Here is a 17,024-nt window from a genome sequence, read left to right on the forward strand (position 1 = left end):
TTGTTTGAGCACCTCTGCTCTCGTGTCACGTTTGCATCCAATGAAAAGCACATTTTAGGTCAATTTTGATTGTCATCCAAAACCGACAAAATGGTTTTGATTGGAAATACACACTTTTCACATTAAAGAACTGTAGGCTTTATCCATATGGAAACAATATGGATTATAGAACTGACAATCTGTCAATACATATTCGATTAAATTCTTTTCGATATATTCTCGGGTGTTTTCCCCAATGGGAGCACGAGCGGGTTGTTGAGAGGTTACTTTGTAAGGCCACTGAGGTCTCATTCATTGTGACCAGCCTTGGGGCATGGACAGAGCACGTCACAGGCAGTTTGAACATCACATGGCTCTTAATGACTGGGCAACAGAAGCACTGGGGTTAATAGGATGTTTTATAATTGACTTATCTATTCATGTGTTTTGTGCACAAACCCATACGTCACATGGTCATGATTGTCTGCTTTGCACAAAACAAGAACTGCCTCTCATGAGTGGAAGCACAACTTTGACCACCCCCCCCAAAAAAGTCACTTGTGACCTGTTTTTAACCTAACACTGAATTTTAAGTTAGAAAAACTTCAATATCTTTAAGTTAGGGTTCCATAAAAGGGATAGATAGCTGTTCGAAAGAGGAAATCCAAATTTCACAACAGCAGAAGGTGAATTGCACAATTCAAAATGTCATTCAAGTTTGTTGCTTTCAAATTTGGAGTTCACCAAACAGTGCAGCAATTGTTGACAAGAATTTCTCAAAAATCTTTTGCACCTCCAGTTGGCAAGCTTCACAAATGCGAACGTCCCAGTTGCCCCTCATTAGGCTCAGTGATATAACAGCTCGGCCAAAACACACATCTCTATTGATGTATTGATACATGTGAAGCGGCTTGCAGTGCAGCTATGGAGCACAGTGGCAGTAGAAATAGGCACAAGGAGAAAAGCAATAAAGCCAAAAAGAGGGAACTTAGCAAAGATATGCATGGCGACCCTTATCTTGGAAGAACAGCTGATACAATCCCATTGGCCACGCTAAGGCTAACGTTGAAAACAATATACATTCCCTTTCTACGGATTCAAAACAAAACCAAACAAAAAATAAATGTTGTATTTCACCCGCAGGTTTTGTATAGTGGCTTAAAACTCGGTTGCCCGACACAACCTCAAAGTGATTCATTCATTCTGTTGTGTGTGTTGCGCTTTTTCTTTTAAATACGATGTGCGGCCGTGGCCTCGCGCACGTAAACAAAACCCTCGTCAGCCGCTCCTGCGTTAACAACGGCTCGACACAGTTCGAGGTGAATGCATTTTCCTCTGACTTACATTTTCACAGCGGCATCTGTTACATCTCAGCGAAAATCAACAGTGTTTTCACACAGGCAACCAGGCTTTGCTCATTGTGCCTATTTAAAAATATGACAGGGTTTGAAATAATGAGTGCTTTTCAAACATCTAAAGGTGGCAATGTGTGCACTACCTTACTGATAAGGAGACGCCAGTGATGCTTACTTACTAAACAAACACCTTGGTGGTTGCCCGACTAAGTATTTGGCATGACGGCATAAAAAAAGACTTTCCAATCTACAAGACAGTGATAATAACAAATGAATCATTGGCTGTTGGTCAAGTTTTGTGTCTTAGTGGAATCTCCGAAATGACTCGTGATAGGAGTGGCCCTTCCGGTTAGAATTACAAATTTAGTGTCATGGTTACCATACACAATGTATTTTACTTTGTCGTTAAGAGTTGTTCCAAAAGCAAACCATTACGTAAGTATTGAATGTGAGTTAAATAAATAAGGGCAGCATGAATTGAAAAAAATAATTGGGTTTAAAGCAAAACCAATAAAATATGAATTTTACACACACAAAAAAGGAAAAACGACCAAATTGATGAAAATTTACTTCAAATGAATGTGACTTTTTCTGTTGCCGATACATTTTCACTCTATTTATTTTATTATTTATTATGTATTTATTTATGTATTTATTTATTTATTTATTTTACAATTCAAAATACATTGCAATTTCGAAATAAAAAATATGAACAAATATATCTTGTTAATTTTAATTGCTAAAAAATCGTTAAATGAGCAAATACACAAACACACACACACACATACATACATAAACATTTAATTGTGCAGTTTGAGCCAGAAGTATGGGAGTAAAAGAACAGAGTTTCTTAGTCAGTAAAGGGTAGAGCCAATCATCTGGGTCAAAATCTGATTACATCTATAGAATTGCTACAAAATCTCCCTCTTTATAATTGATGAATTTCACGATTGGATCTGATATCACTGGCCATGTCGCAGTGGCCTGACTCAGAGGTGCCAAGCAAACGTGCAGAAACAGTGCCCCGATTCTGCTCGTGACAAGTTCATGCACACCCGGAGAGCATAATTAGCCGTTTCCTAGTGGGTGCTCTGAAGACCTTCTGGCAGGTGCTGAGCTTGACACTGCTATTTGTGATGACAGAGCGTGTAATTAAAACACAGACTTTAATTAAAGGCACCCCTGCTAGAGGTGATTTCAATGAGTCACAAGGTAGAACCAAAAAAAGAATTGTCTCTAACGACAGACAGATTGAGACAATGAAATCCAAAAGAGACGTCCAACGCTTGGCCTAATTTATACTCCTCTGACAGTGTGTGACTGTCTGTCATATCGCTTACATTTCTAATGAATATTTAGTGTGCTGTTCTCAACAAAGCCCAACTGAATTCCTGAGAAGTGACAACCACAGAATAATGGTGCCTCCATGTACTCCTTAAAAAGTGGAGTCATTACCTTGTGCCTTATAGTGGGTGTGTAATCGATCTGTCAAAGAACAAAAACATGAGGGCACACTATATACCACATTTGTTAAAGCTGGAGCTGTTGTAAAATGTGCTATAGAAATAAAATTATATTGTATATAAACAAGAAATCTCTGCTTTAGTTAATCCAAAATGTGTTTGTTAGGGTTGAGGTCAGGGTTTTGACATTAAACTCCTTCATATGAGCCTTTATGGACTATTGGAAAAAAAAAAAAAAAGCACCTTCCACAAACTGTTCCCACCAAGTCTGAATGTCCAAAATATCATCAATCTTAACTCACTGTGGGAAATATGTGCAGGTGCGAAGGGGCTTCCGCTTCCTTTCCCGGTCAAGCATACATGTTTGCATTCAGTACACAAAGTGTATTTCTGCTCTCCACATCATGATTTGACAACAGGTTAGTTGCACAGATCAATATCGTAGATGTGCTCCGGTGACAATGTCAAAGTGCTTATCTTGAACAGTTACACTGAAACTGCAGAAATATGTCATAGCAGGAATAAAAGGTTCTCAGTTGTCATTGGCTCTTTACTTCCATTCCTGCATTCATGTAAAATTACAAGTTATAGCATTTGTAATCTTATAAAAACAAGCTGTAAAAGTTGTACTAAGTTCATTTTGTTTCCCTTGTCAATCACTTTTTTTTTGTTTCTTTTATCACAAACAATTTATTTTAGGTTGCATTACCTGACATGTTTCGGCATGTACTTCCGTCTTCATCAGAGTGTCCAAGCTGTAAAAATCCCATAATATAACTTTAAAAATATAACTGTAATTTTAACATTGGTATTTATATCAAATGCCATTTCTCCCTATGACAACTTTATCCTTGCAGTTATATGAATTTATTCACCTAATTTTAGGACTCTATCATTGTAGGACATATGCCTTTTTATTTTATTCTTTCTATGATGTCTTTTGTTTTTTTATGTTCTTTATTATGATAATATTTATTTTATAAAATATTTGCATGTAAAATTGGGACTTTTATATTTTATCTCTGAAAACTAAAACTTTATTCTCGACTATTACAACAGTGGTTAGGTAATTCTCCAATATTATTCCTGTATTTGTGGGTTGCATTTACATTGCATCAAAACAATTTAGCGCCCTCCGTCGCCATTGAGTTTTAGACAACATGGTGCCTTTGAAACAGCAGCAAGTGTCACACTCATTACTGGCTCTCCTTACAGAGTGCCTGGTGAAATAAATGGTGTCTGTGTCCATAAACTCACCCCCATGAGGCCGTGTAACCTTATATCTCGGAGTGTCCCATTCAGCGAGTGGCGCACTTGTTTTCCACTTGCTGCAACACAAAAGTCTTGCCCCTGGAGAGCCATAGATTTCAGCAGGGTTATTTTAGTCTTTCCGCTCACAGGGAGGAAATGGAATGATAACCTAGAATAAAGAAAAGAAAAATTACTAGCTGACTTCTCCGACTGTCTGGGGGGCGATGCAGACTGGGGAGGAGGTGGGGGGGGGGATCTGCTCATGAGTCTATTCAGATACCCATCAGTATGTTTTGAGCTTGTGTTGTTCTGTAATGACACCAAGGAGGGGAAGTAGATTGTATGTGCGCTACCTTAGTTACCAGCTGGCCTATTTTTTCTCATGTCGAAATCCCCATGTGTAATTTTCCTGTTTGAAGTGCAGTCAGGAAACAGATGAAATATCCAATCAGAGGCTCGTCAGTGTTGTCCCATTGGATTCACTGTCAAAGTCTTTGTGCTTCTGCTGAGGAGTAACAGCAGATCAGGGGCAACATTCCTACTGTGGATCAGAAAGTTGTCCTAAATGGAGTAAATTGATACTCTGGCCCAGTTTGAGCACTTTGTAAGTTAGCAAAGGTATGATTGTCAAGTCTATAACACTAGATCATCCTGAGTAATTATTCTGTGGTGTCAATTTTCCTTTCACTTCAGCTCTGAAAATAGTTTGGGCTAACATTCATATTTAGAAATGTGTGTGTGGTCGATACTGAGTTAGGCCAATATGCAATCTCTGCGATTGTGACATGAAACAGAATAGAAGCCAATTGGAAAGTGATCTCAAATAGTTGAAGTAAGAGTTAGCAAATCCTCTCCTGTGATTTCTCTTTTTTCTTCTTTGTATTTTCCAGTGGTGCCCTGTGGCACCGTGCTACCTAAATGCAGAGAGCAGAAAACAAATATTTCCTTTTCATTGCCACAAGTGTCCTCACACTTTAAAACCCGTATAGCACAGAGACATAAAAAGTACACGCTGCTATAAAACCTTTATCTACGTTGTACTGGAATGCTTACATCAATGATTATCAATGCAACACACCCCTGAAGTACTTTGTGCTTGTTGTCTTCAGTCTTCTGAACAGCTAAGTTATTCGCCACTTGTCCCTTGAAATAGCGTCTGAGCTCACTGGCGCAATTTACTAGACTCTACAGGCAGTGATTACACATTCATGGGTCATTGATTATGATTTTTGTTTTTTCATGGCTGACTGAGACAAGTTGGATGGGTGCTATTGATGACAGTGCATACAGACTGACTGCTATCAACCCACAGTAGCTGCGAGAAGGGATCAGCCTCTTTGTTTCTGCACAGTGGATACACAGCATTTGGCTCATTCTGCATCCCATTAAGAGTCTGCTTCAAGACCCTTTGATACAGAACCGGGCCGACCCAGTAATTGTACAAAACAGCTTTTTTTTTTTTTACAGCCCATTTACTACACATGCAACACAATGTAGACACAAAATGTTCAAGCAAGTCTGAAACTCACTCTTTGTATAAATATAAAAATGAGGTTCTTTTGAGGGATAAAAAGAACAAAAACACATCTAAAACGACCGGATGGAAGAAAAAAAACGTGTACGTGCACAAAAAGTTACAGCTGAAAAAACAAATTGAAAATGCAACAAAGTTTATAAAATAGTTTTGACTTGTTTTGCTTTGGCGTGGTAGTGCTTAGCACATTTGACAGGTTTGGGGTGCAAATCTCTGCTTGTGTACGATTTGTCTGGGTACAACTTCCACTTTTCAAAAATATGCTAGTACAGTTCATTAAAATTGTTCGAAAGTGTGATTAAAAAGTGAAAGTGTGATCATTGTCAATAATTTGTCTCCACCAGTCCAGGCTGTACTGCCACTTTTATCCAAATTTTGCTCATCTCTGACCTTGAGGAGGACAATAAACTATTGCAGAATAAAAATCCCAATCATTTTTATTGGCAGTTTGGGCCAGAATTTCTGTTGCATCACAGTGAGCGAACAAGGACAAGCAGCATCATGTGAGAGCGCTAAGATGTTCATGAGGTTATGATTATATGCGCAAATATTTGCAGTTGAATCATTTTGTCTTTGTCTATTTAATTGCCATTTCAATTGGATCTTCTTCAAAGATTTCATTTCAGTGTGGTATGTCAGAAAAATTAAAGGGCTATCGTCACAAAAAATTTATGTTAAACTCAAACCACTTCTAACGCAATCAAACCCTTAGTGGGTCTTTATGATGGATTCCTGGAATTTTACAGGCCTTCTTGATGACATTTTCTTGACTTTTTCAAGAAAAGTTCTCTTGATGACTGCCTTGAACTTGAGAAAGAGGGCGTAAAAAAAAAAATCACACAGAGCCAAGCCTGCTGAGTTGGGAAATTGTTCCAGCGCTCCGATGTTCTCAGCCAGGAATCAGCTGCTCAGGGCATTGTGAGCAGGCATGTTGTCATGGTGAAGCAGGCATGACTTATCCTGCCAAAACTCTCACACACTAAATGAGACGTGGTGTTTGATCGTCTGACCAAAAATTGAAAAGGAAAACGCACAGTTTGGCTTTGACACATTTTTTGTGACACCAGTTCTGACACCTGGTAAGTGCTCTCAAAGGGAAAAGCCCGTGTTAGTTGTTTTGCGGTTATGTAACATCAAGAGCTGGAGGGTCTTGATAGCATCTTCATTCTCCAAACCACAAAAGCAATGGGATAAAATCTCTGGAGTAGTTACATGAAGGGAGTCAATAAATATACTTGTTTGAAGTAGAGAGTGCCAAAAAAATGTATCCCCCTCCAAGGGGGAATGTAATAAAAAGTCCTTTGATTGCAAAGATCCTTACAAGGTTGCAACTCCATAAAAGACTAAAAGTATGAGCATGGAAAGTTGCCTCAGGTAAATGCAAGTCTGTCGGTGGTGTTTACACATGACTGTGCATGAACAACCCGTTCAGACTTTTCAAAAATACCATGTAATGTAATTGGGCCACTCACTCAGAGCGCATAGTAAAATGTGCCAAGGCACAAAGAACGTGTTTACACATGACTGTGCTTGAACATCCCTGTTAGAACTTCAAAAAAAAAAAAAAAAAGAATATTATGGAATTTGGGGCACTCACTCACTTCACATAAATGTGCCATGTCAGACTTCTAGAATAAAGAACTACAATGTCAAATTTAAGAAAACAATATTGTTAAAAAGGCAACAACAGTAATAGCTTATTTAGTTGATTAAACATTATATGTAGGTCACAAAAAACTTTTTTTCAATTGTGCAACCTTCAATTTGTGCAGTAAAATAACAACAATTAAATAAAAACTATAGTTTGAATTTATTACCTGCTTGAAATAAAGTAAAGAAATAAATAAACATGCGATTGTTATAAATAAATAAACAAACACATAAATAAATAAATAATAAACAAACAAATAAATAAATTCATTAATTCCATGTTTATTTCTGGCAATCATCTCTTGCCATCCACCCTTCAGTTTTACAACTAAACTAAAGTAAACTGCTCAAATATTTCTTACTCCAAATGTTTTCAGCCGGCTGCTTTTGGCTCATTTAGCAACTAAAAGGTGGCATACCAGTTAAAGGCCCGGGTCAAGTCGGTGTTCCGTGCTTCTTTTCAAACTCCTAACTGACATCATCTGCATTGAAAGCATGTGTGACTGACTGGCTGCAAAGGGTTTAGCCAGATGGCCGATCATCTCTGTGGAGCCTTTGAAAGCCTCTTAAGACGTAGGCCACGAACGCCAGTAGACAACGGAGCAACCGTGCCGCCTGAATTTAATCTCTCTGCAATACGCCGCAACCGCCGAATTAGCATGTCATTGGCCCCCAGAAGCCAAACACCATCAGCGACCGTGCCTGTTGCTATGCCAGCCGCCCTCTCACCTGGAGGTGAGCCAACTTGTACTCATACAATGTGAGGCCATGTGTTGCACTTGATCACAAAGGAGATGTCTCCAATTTTACAAAAAAGTGTTTGTTTCAAGATATTGGAGCTGCGAGTCACCCAGATGAGAATATACACAGATTATTTCACTGTGCCATAAGTGTGATTATTTAATAAAATCATCACAATCGTGCATAAAGTCACATGAGACTTATTTCATCTACAGTGGCCCCCGAATTTTAAAAAATAATCAAATTGCAATTTATTTCCCTTCAGAAATTTGCTTCTAATTTAAGGCTGGTAAGCACTCCACAAATATAGTTATGACTTATTAATGTTTTTCTTCCCTGACCCTTCCAAGTATGTGAATGCATCGACACACACACACGCTAACTTGTGTGATAACTGTGTCGATGACATTCTTGTAGTGGCCCTTTGCCCTTCCTTTGACATTCCTAACTTGTTTTTGTGTCTCATCTGTCCAGCTAAATCATAGCGAGGATGCCGAGCGAATGTTAAATTTGATGCATTATTATTATAACATGTTTACAATTATTTTCGATTGATTAGTGTTTCCCCCACTCATTTCTTTTCTTTCAGCTGTTATGTCTGTGTATCAACCTTTTCATCCTAGTCACAACAATAACAAACACATGCATGCTCACGTGTGTTTGTGTGACTCCAAGTTTCCACACAGGATGGTGGAAAGGAGGAAAGCCTTCGTCATTTCCTTCCCGTTTCCTTCATTTTATTCTCCGGTCTCTGGCTGCAACCTGCCCCCTCTTTCCTCCACCTGGAGAGACAAAATAAAGTGCACAAACAATGCACGAAACTAAACAGACAGATGCTCAAAGTAGAATTGTCATAAATAATTAGTCGTTAGCAGCCACCAACGTGAATTCATCTTGTCTATTGGAGTAACGCTTCATATCTGGGGAAGGTTAGTGACACTAATAACCTTCCAGGTGCACTCAAAACAATGCAGCCTTTCAGGTCAAAGAAGCTCTAATAAAGTCAAAGGAAGGCATTTTTTCTTATATTTTACACACAATATGCTTTACAGAATTCAAAATTTACAAGCGTTTAAAAACAAAGGAGGTAAAGACACTTCAAAGCAAATTAAAGGAATACAAATCAACATTAGAGGTGACCTTCTAAATTGTCCAGTGTCCTTCGCTTTAGTGTCACCAGCAGGTTGCAAAAGAGAGACTGGAGGAGTCACAGAAAGGCATAGAAGTGGAAGTCTTTGTAAAAAGTTTCATAAACCACATATAGGAAATTTTGCCAGGCCAGGTATTCAATTAAATTTTGATGGCTAAATTGATATTTAATTCATTATATTAGTTACATTTTCCAGATATTTTCCTTGGCACAGTAACTATTGTCAACACTCTTTCCCTCTTTACTGTCACTATTACGCTATGTTGTAATATTTAAAAAAAAGAAAAGAATCAAGCACAAAACTTGTAAATGTTTTACGCCATTAGAGACATATTTCTGACATAGGGTGGTAAATTTTGACCAGGACATGTGAATTTACACAACTTTACGTCAGGTCAATAAAAAGATTATGCGTTCCCATATTGCCAGTCACGTTGTGTACAAGGTGGGAACGCAGACGAATTGCGATGCACTGGCCTGAACACAAAAGAGCACACCAGGCTCTATAATCCTTTGATTTATGAAAATGAAATTGACAGATACCATTGTTTGCTCCAATAAGCAAAATACACTGAATTAAAGTGACAGGAATGTTCTCAGTCAGGGTACATTAGATTAAATGGGATTGTACTTTGTGCTCGTGTGTGCGAGCGTAAACATGTTTTCAATTGCTGGGTGTGAACATTGACAACATAACCTGTTTCTAGACATCAATAAAACACATGCAGTATCAAACTACAGAACTTTTTATATGATGTGATTGTGGCTGCACCTCATAAGAAATATAAGAGGCTTTAAAATGAAACCAATTACTCTAAAGTGCTTGTTTAATCTGACTCATATTTAATCCAAGTGGTGCGGCGCTAATAGGATTCACACTGTCATTTCTTTTTAGCTAAATTGGGCAAAATACTGTATAGGAAGGTACAATCACACAGAACACACTACATTAGACTTACAGTCGTTTCTGCATTTGGGGCCCACAATCCATCCATCCGTGTCCCATACCACTAATCCTGTTCAGGGTCATGGGAAATCAGAACCTATTACATCTGAATTTGGACAAAAGACAGACTACAGCATGGACTGGTTGCCAGCCAATCCCTGGGCACATATAAATCAACAACCACTCACACTTAAATTCAATCCATCATCAAGTCAGGTAACTGAACCACCAAACCATGATTTTTACATTTTTTGAATTTATCAACCTTTTTTTTATTTCCTGAATTTACAATGTATAGCAGCAAGTTGTATTTTCTTATCCAAAAGCGAAGCTTTTTTTTTTAGGAGGGGGAGGGGGTGAAAAAAACAAACAAGAGTGGTAATGCATGCAAACTGTGCCATTACGATGTCAATAAATAAAAGCATCCACAAATGCTTTGCACCCAATCACAAGCGCCATAAGCACAACCCTTGCTGCAACAGATAAACCAGATAAAACAGCAAGATAGAAACTGCATAAAAGTAGGCCAGAAAACACTCACGATGTCAATCACTGTCCTTTTTTAACCCAATTAAACACGGTGTGTCAATGGGGTTGCCAACAACAACAAAATTCCAGCAGGGTGGATCCAGTTTCTGTTGAAGTGCAAGAACTGTCAGATCAGTTTCTCGAAACCAATTCACACCCTCAATCGACTCATGAATGGTATGCACGGCATGACGGTCTGATGACAACTACTCTGCTGTACACGTAAATGTCACACAACTATTTCTTTTCAGGGATGAGCACAGTGGGAGCGGCATTAAATAGTTTAAAGCTTCCTTTTTGAAAAAAACGTTTGCTATTTGTCAAACTGCTTGTTGCGTAATCACTTGAGTTATGTTCATTGCGCATACAGCACGCATATCTTGAATTGTTGCTGACAAGTCAAAGCAAAAAAAAAAACAACCAAAAACTGATGACTCATCGTAAAAAAATTCTGTAAACTTGCATCTCAAAGATCACTGTAGATTATGGTTTCTGTAAAATGCATGAACAGTCTAGAATGTGTCTTACTTCTTGCTCTCAAGTCATTTTTGGATTGGCTCCACCTTACCAAGCAAGTCTAATGAGAAAAAACCCCCACAAAAAAAATGCATGAAGGGATTCTGAGTTCATGTTTTTATTTTGGATTGTTATCAGGGCAATACAAAAACGACTCGAAGAGGCAATTGCGAGAAAACACGGTGAGATCTTTCTTTGATCCTCAATGAATAATGCAAGAAACTTAGGTGGCAAATTCCAATTTAGTGCCTACACTGTACTGTATACACAAAAGCAGCATAGTGAATACTTGTCTAAGTGAGTCAACCCAGTGATTGACAGGTACAGAGCGTACCGTGCCTCCAACTTCTTCATGACCTTGAACAAAACATGCAGCATAGAAAATGACTGGAATTTTACCGTGGACTTTCTTTGGGTAAAAAAAAACAAAAAACCAATTCAGAACATTGAATAAATACACAGAGAATATTCTCTATTTAAAGACCGTCAGTGTATTTCCAAAGTCGCTGCCCTTTAGTATGCATTTACGTAAACATACATACATGTGTTTGGGGAGCTTGAAAGAATGTAAGCGGGAATGTGCATGTTTGTTTAGCGCGTGTATCTTCGGCGAGGCTCATTGTTGTTGTGCAAAGGCTTCCTGTCAACCAGAATAGCAGAAAATCTCTTATCTCCTCGACTGGATGGGAAATACGGCTTTACGGCGTTTGTGTTAGCAAAGCCCGAGCTCAACGCCATTGCACACACAACGCTGACTCTGTCCAATATACAAGCGGCATTTTATAAATAGATACAAACCTATCTGTCGCTCCTCTTTATCCGTCGGCTGTGTGGACGTGAGGGTGAATCCCTTTGGAGGTTTCTTTCTTTTGTCTCTCAACAGTTCCTACTGCCCACAAAAAATGAGATATAGTGCAACCATCATAATGAATTGATTGATTGTTGTGTGGGAATCGAAATAATCACCACATCACACTACAAATCAAATCTTGAACCATAAATAAATGTCATGGAGGACCGGAGCAGGCCTGTGGGCCTTGGGTTGGACACCAGTGCTTTACAAAATACAAAACATACAGAAGTCTCGTGAGATTTTTGCATTTGAATGATGGTGTCAAGTTGACTTTTGGGGCATTCCTGTTTAGCATAAAAAGATTCTTGCTTGTTTTTCCACTCGTTCATTCCTCCTACTCATTAGAAGTAATAGAATCCTCCTGGGACTGAACTGACACAATGACAAAGTGTTTCATCCTTGGGTCTGTGTGTGTGTATGTGACTCTGTTTGTGTTTGGCTGAGAAATAGATGTTAAAAATAGATGCATAACAAAGTAGACAAATAAAAGACCAAATTTTTTTCAATAAAAAGGCACACACACACACACACACACACACACACACACACACAGGATGTGTGATGCATAAACAGGTGTCGGGCTAGAACAAACTGCTCCACTGACTGAAATGTTTTTCTCGATGAAGTGTCCTGCACTTGGTAACCTCCCACATCACCTGTGACACATCTCCAAAAATAACCTTTCCATTCTTAATGCTGTAACTGTTATCTTTTATTGGATAATAACTAGAGGCAATAAATGTGATTTTAGACCATGGGTCAAATTGGACCCAAGTAAAAACAGAATAGAATTGCAAATCATTTTCATAGGAGTTCAATCATTTGCGACTACTTTTTCATTGTGGCCAGTCACAATAACATTTTGGGAAGAGGAACTTTCTGCAGTCTACGTGCTTCCAAGAATGAGGAAGTAAGGAATTTCACTATTAGAGAGAAAGCGCACACAAATTCAGAAGGCAAACCTCCCTTTCTCGCTAGAGGCCGAATCATCTCGGTGAAATGATTCGCAAACAGGAAATGGACGTGTTTTCAGGCTCCTTATCACTGAGACGATTGTTCCACTTGGGCCTCATACATACGTGTGGACAATAGCACCTCGCTGTAAACAGGAAACAGGACAGAGGTTTGGAGAATGTGTTTGGAAGGGGTGTTTGAAAACTGGGTGACCTGCCATTGGTCACTTCTCCCAACTCCCATCCATAATTGTGCCATACTCAAGGGTGTGATTTTTATAATTTGCTGTGATAATAATTTGTTCAATTAACCGGTTTCTAGAACGATTCTGACGGATTGTTGGACATTGTTAGCATATTAATGAATGTAATATGATGACATCAATCACACATGTCAATCACAAATCCAACTGCGCTACAAATTAGACCCGCTTTTATCTGGTCTAATGTCTCCTCTATTTTCTGTCATCAAATTGTCAAGTGCACCAGCGGTGTCCAGTAGAAAATGCACTTTCCATGATATTAGAGCCCATTGAAAATAGAGCCCAATTATATCAATTGGCTTCTGTTTTTTAAAATTAGATAACAGAAAGTTTTTAAAGTCACCTAAGGTATTGCTTATTATACAAGTAAAAAGGTCTTAGATCATCATTGGGGGTGCAGTTGCCTAGTTTGCCAGTGATTTTGACAATTACCATTTTTAAATAACCTTTATGTCTGCATAGGTCATGTGGAGTTACAACTCTTTGACACAACAGCCCCTCTCCTCACTAATTTAAACGTTTAGAACATTAGTGATTCATTTATTTTCCCCAACTAGATTTTTCTCACGTTTTATCATTCATCTCTATAAATGCACGTGCAAATATAAGAAAGTGCTCAAGGACATGTAACAACCTTCTAACTGGAACACGTCCACCTGAGCACGCTCGATTCGAAATAAAACCCACCGTGAACAGGTACAGATTCCATTTAGCCAGCAGTTGAATGAGCTAATTGAAATGTCTGACACATGGTGTACGTACTGCAGACGGTGAATATGAAAGAAAAAGAACACTGTGTGGGTGTGTGCGTAGGGGTATGCTTGCCACTAAAACACAGTGAGTTTGCAAAGTGCGCCGTCTCGTCTATTTAATAATGATGAGCGTCATTAAATGAATACAAATGTATCAGAATGTTAATACAACAAGTCACTGCCGGCATGAGGTGAAACAAATTTACTGTGCTGAAGTGATGTGAAAGAATGTGCATTTCAATGATGTTTCAACCTTGATAACTTTTTCATATCACGACTCTAGTGGCAAATGCAACATCTCTCATATTAACTATTCATAAGATTTGCCTGTTGGTGGAAAATTGGAAATGTAAAAAGTATTCTAGGGGTTCTGTGAGTAGGAATTTTTATGCGGCACTTTGTACGAGCACATAAAGGTTATGGGCGAGTATTCGGCCAGGTTTTACTCGTATGTACATTTGGTCACCTGTATCTCTGCTTCTATAGTTAGCAACAGCCTGCCATCTCCGCCTACTGAGGCTGATCTGCGTCTGGCTCATGCAAAGCAACCTTCTCTGTCTCTGCTGATTAGCAGGACGACTGCTGAGGTCCTGGCTGGAACGATACAGAGAGAGCGATCTGCTCGTCTGGTCTATTTCAAGCTGCCGCCAGTGTAGGAGAGGAAAGGAATCAGAAGACACCCCTCCTGGCTCGTATCCTGGCGGGCTCCGGAAGAAGTCCTCCAAAAGGTGTTTAAATCAGAACAGCCGCTGACGCCAGCGTCCTGATCATGAACCCCGTGCCTTTGTTTCAAACAAGGTGGCCCCTTTTTGATCAAATTCAACACAAAGAGCTATTGAAGGGACAGGAAGTTTGACGATGTAATGATGCTTGGCACAAGAACTGACACAGCATCTTTTGGTGGTTTACTAACTTTCAAGAGATCATTCATTAATTGTGGACATATATGATCAAAGAAGTTTATTCTTCACCATCCACACCCAGATTTGATCACATCCAAAATTTCAATCCATTCGCCCATCATGTGTGTCCTCCCTCCTCGTCAATCATTAGCGGCTGCAAACAAGCTTAGTACTCAGCTAGTTTTAAATGCGTGTGCTTCCCTGCTGTGGATTGAAGTGTTGTTTTGTGTGCTTGGCGAGTCTGCGTGTGAGTAGTCTACACAGTATTCTTAGCCGATTAAGTAGAGAGGGACTGGAGGTCAAAGGTAAGCGTGGCGGCCACGACTTAACAGACTGCAGCTCAGCTTCGCTGATAATTTGCCGCAGAGATTTTTTTTAAAAGTACTTTAAATCTAACACCTTACTGGCTGGGCCCGGTGTGAATCTATTAAAAGTTTTACAGTGCACTCAAGGGCTTTTTATACGTTACAGTTTTGAACAGAAGAACCGACAAAAGTCTGAAAATTGGTAGTTTTGGTTCATTTGTTACTTTACATTACATTGTACAGCATTATATTATTGTCAGCCTGTTAAAATAATAGCCTAGCCTAATAGAAGTGTTGATGTACTATTTATAAACATGTTGTTTTTTTTTTGTTGGTAAAAAATATGTTATATCCATCCCATCCATCCATTTTCTAAACATTGTCCTCATTCAGATCCTAGTGAGCCACCTACATGCTTATATAAAGCTGTGATACATTAGAAAATTACTTCCTAACTACATCAGCGGAACATTTGCCTAATGTGAATGTTGACAAAGTGTGATTATTGATAGCACATCAGAAAAAAATCAACCGTCATGCTTTTTCCTTGTTGGCTACCAATGAGCATTTTGCACAACAACACACACCGGTCGACAGCCTGCAAGTCCAGTTCAGAATTCGTATTTCTTTACACAGTACAAATCACATATTCCCACACACTAACAGTCATGTTGGATTGTGAAATTTCATCCAGCAACTACGCAAGAGTCAAAACTATTCTCACGGTTATTGATGACATATAATTGACTTTTGGGTACCACATTTCCCCCGTCCCTCGTAGGGAACATATCATTCATGTTTACCAGTATTATCTGAGTTTTGTGGGTTTGTAGAAAAAAAAGAATGTTTTGTGGAGCCCCCGTCGATATTCCACATGGTCCGCCTCCCGAGGGATTTTTTTTTTTTTAGCTTTAGCCAGTGAAAATGATGTGCAACGGCAACAATAACAACAATAACAAAAAAGAACAGATTTCACATTTAAGAGTCAACTATGTCGACATGTTTATGCAAAGAGGACTCATTAGAGTTACTAGGTCAACCATTTGGGAAGTTTCCTTTTTGTTTAGATTGCTCTTCAAGTGGGTATATTTCAAAATGTCACGTGAAAGCTCACTGTCTCCGGTTGAATCTACTGTTCTGTCTTTGCCAAAGAATACAATATAAGGCGGGTAGCACTTCACCAAACTTTGTGAGTTGGAACAGGTGGTATCACTGTCTGTCATGTTCCCAAATAAATAGCAGTCAGATTATGTAAGTAAGAAACCTGCCAAAAAAAAAAAATACGACTCTTAGTTTGTTAATATGAATTCTCTTACATAATGAGTTGATTTATGAAGCTTTCTGCAGTGTAACATTTTCTCCAAACCCCAAAAATACCCCGTTCAGTTTGAGATTTCACAATAAATCATGTGGCATGCAGTACGTGCTCTTCCTCAAACACGAGAGCAAAAACATTCCTCTGTTGAAACCATGTAGCTATCTTTGAAATACCGGCAACACCCGAATACTAACTCTTTACACTGGAATGAAAGTTTTAACAGTGCACTGCTTTTTATTTTTTATAAGCTTGCCAAGATGTGACTAGTTCTTGGTTGCCGAGTAACAGATGTCCACTTTGCCGCCCTAAAACAGAAGCACAATGCAACAAAACAAAACACTTCACTGTCAGTGTCCATTCCGGACTACATCTGGCAAGTCTCGTTATAAAATAAAGAGTCGTTGGTCCACTTGCACAAACCGCTATTCGAGGATTTATTGGTGCTTCGCTATTGTTTATCCTCAGGCTTTACCAAGAACTGGAAAATGAATCAATAGCGGGTAAACATGAGGCATATATGAGGATTTACACAGAGGCGTATCATTGCGTGGTACTGTCGAGGAAA

General features: G+C 38.9%; 1 long non-coding RNA gene across 1 annotated transcript; it reads right to left on the reverse strand.

Annotated features, from left to right (window-relative positions):
• Positions 1-2,644: 2,644 nt before the first annotated feature.
• Positions 2,645-10,755, reverse strand: LOC147046964 (uncharacterized). Its single transcript, XR_015068008.1, has 5 exons — positions 10,611-10,755; positions 8,628-8,755; positions 4,402-4,550; positions 4,055-4,217; positions 2,645-3,552 (listed from the first exon to the last, which is right to left on the reverse strand). It is a non-coding gene; the product is annotated as an uncharacterized LOC147046964 (long non-coding RNA).
• Between the last annotated feature and the right edge of the window lie 6,269 nt (positions 10,756-17,024).

Source organism: Syngnathus leptorhynchus, chromosome 13 (assembly GCF_054491065.1).
Source record: "Syngnathus leptorhynchus isolate UIUO chromosome 13, UIUO_Slep, whole genome shotgun sequence".
Classification (NCBI taxonomy): domain Eukaryota; kingdom Metazoa; phylum Chordata; class Actinopteri; order Syngnathiformes; family Syngnathidae; genus Syngnathus; species Syngnathus leptorhynchus.